The sequence below is a fragment of the Micropterus salmoides genome, unplaced genomic scaffold, assembly GCF_014851395.1.
Source record: "Micropterus salmoides isolate LMB-PRFRI ecotype aquatic unplaced genomic scaffold, ASM1485139v1 Ms_hic_scaffold_765, whole genome shotgun sequence".
Lineage (NCBI taxonomy): Eukaryota > Metazoa > Chordata > Actinopteri > Centrarchiformes > Centrarchidae > Micropterus > Micropterus salmoides.
In genome coordinates, this window is record NW_024044532.1 from 5,525 (window position 1) to 8,013 (window position 2,489).

The window sequence follows — 2,489 nt, forward strand, 5'->3', positions numbered from 1 at the left end:
GGAATTTTTGCAAAGAAAAAAGGCACAACAAACACAGATACACATGTTATCAGTAAGTTACTCGGTACCCTATGACAGCTAAGCTCTGCTGTGTTCCTGCAGTGTTGTTGCTGAGGTTAGTGTTGGTCCTTTGCATGGGGGGCGCGGTCCGCTGGATCCAGCGGTCTGGGTATCTCATCACCAGCTTGTTGCTCCCCAGCTCCACCCCTGGACAGGATGAAACAGCACAGTTGGTCAAACTTTAGACAAGTCTAAAGTTTGACCAACTGTGCTGTACAAAACTGCACGTTAACATACTCAGACAATAACATCCGAGATGATAAACATCAAGTCGAGTTTGTTCCCCTGAAAACTAAGCCTACCTATTACTCACCTGCAGCTTCTCCAGGGCTTTGGCAGCCATGTTGGCATTCTTGAAGTTGACAAAGGCACAGAAACGCTCGTGAAGAACTTTGATGCTCTCAATCTCACCAAACCTGTAACCATGGAAACGCAGAGCCTCTAAACTACAGCAAAGCAGTGCGGTACAATCTGCAGGCAAAGTGTTGACAATTCATGGTGTAAATTATATAATAACAGTAACAGTAGTACACCAACTCTTCCACTACTGCTGGTAGTGATACTATTACAACTAGTAGCACTAGAGTTAATCCTGCTACAAGTACTACTTTACCTACTACTGTAACTATGCCAAAGCTGCTACTACTTCATACCTATATCTCTGTAACTAGCCTACTGTATCTACAACTACTACTACTCCCACTTTTACTCTCATTACACTGTAACACAGCCGTGTCCCATCTTCACAAGTCTAGTCTCCACCATGTGTGTCTTTATTAGTGCAGTTTACCTACCTGCGATGCTTCATGCAGGTGTCTTAAAATAATGTTCTTATCTTATATCAATCTGCAGTTGCACTAATGATGATATAACATGCCATGTCCTAAACCAAAAGGTAAACTGACTTTACTTGGGTGTTTGACAGTGTTCACTATTAATAATGAGTGAACATAAACACAATGTGTTTGTACATTTTAAAGAGATCCAGAGGTCTTTCTCTGTAACTTCCAATGTAATGTTCCCAACCCACAGAGAGCGGCAGCTCCTAGAAAATAGAAAGGGAAAAAATAAGAGAAGATCAAGTGACGGATGTGAACAGGAAGAGACAAAGTAAGGTAAAAGATCACAGGAGTGATAATGTGAGAGAGATTATTTGTTCATTGTTTGATTATTCGGCTCCCCTCAAGGCTGTGTCTCTCTCTTTTATACATTATGTAACTAACAACTGCCGTAGTTGCCAATAACTATATCGTAAAGTCGTAGTAAGTTTAATGGACTCCACTGAAACATCTCACGGCCCTGGACTACTCTATTTTTTAAAAGAAGCCTTTTAGACTTAAATGTTACAAAGACAAAGGACATGTGCATTGATTTAGACGTCACCATCCAACTCCTGAAAAGATGATTATAGATGTTAAAGAGGTTGAAATGTTGAGTCATATAATTATCTGGGAATCATCATTGATAACAAGTTGACCTTTGACTAAACACAGATATGCTGAGTAAGAAAAGTCAGCAACGTTTTCTGTCTGAGAAAGCTAGCTAAGTTCAAGTGGACAGATCCCTGATGACATTGTTTTATAAATCTTTACTGAGTCCGTCTTTACTTTTTCATGTATTTGCTGGTATGCTTCTTAGTTTAAAACGGAAAAAAACACATTAGCATGGTAAAAAGTATAAGCAAAATCATTGGGATTCAGCAGAAAAACTAACTGAACTGTACAACAGACATGTGCTTAAAAAGGCAGAATCCTCATGTCTGATAGTTCTCACCCCCTGCATGCAGAATTTAAGATGCTGCCTTCTGATTCCCGCTTCAGTCAACACCAGCAAACAAATCGATAAATTCTCGTACCTTCTGCTATCTCTCTGCTTAATTCTGTAAAGAATAGTAAGTCTGCACATAAGGCTCACTTGAACTTAAACTTTTAATGTTTGTGGTATTCATTTACCCATTGGTCCTGTATTTTTAATCGATGTTATCTTTGTTGTTATGTACTGGTGTCAACTTCTTTGCTACTGCAGCAAAACTAATCGCCCCTTAGGGACAAATAAAGGTCTTGAACTTGAACTATTGTTTAATAGATGCTTTTAGACACACCACAAAAGTCATTTTTATATTTGTGAAGATTAACAATATCATTTTGTATTACCCACAGCAGACACTGTAATGCTAAATATGTCTATGGAAATATATAGATTGGTTTGCTTCATGTTTGAAATGATACCGTATTGAAAATTTGAAGTGATTGGTGTGATTAGTGTATTGCTTATAGCCATACAACCTACCCACTGGTCTTGGAGATGTGTGCTTCAGTGCTGGAAGTAAGAGGAGACAAGAGGTAGAAGTCAACGATGTAATGACAACAGAATAAAAACAGAACATCAATGGGAGGTATTTTAAAATAACTGTGGTCTCCTTTAAATTA

The 2,489-nt window shown here is 38.6% G+C and overlaps 1 long non-coding RNA gene across 2 annotated transcripts; it reads right to left on the reverse strand.

Annotated features, from left to right (window-relative positions):
* Positions 1-241: 241 nt before the first annotated feature.
* Positions 242-1,100, reverse strand: LOC119892982. Of its 2 annotated transcripts, none has more exons than XR_005442735.1 (3): positions 1,032-1,100; positions 374-476; positions 242-266 (listed from the first exon to the last, which is right to left on the reverse strand). It is a non-coding gene; the product is annotated as an uncharacterized LOC119892982 (long non-coding RNA). The 2 variants fall into 2 exon arrangements; XR_005442734.1 differs by having other exon boundaries at positions 248-271.
* Positions 1,101-2,489: the final 1,389 nt, after the last annotated feature.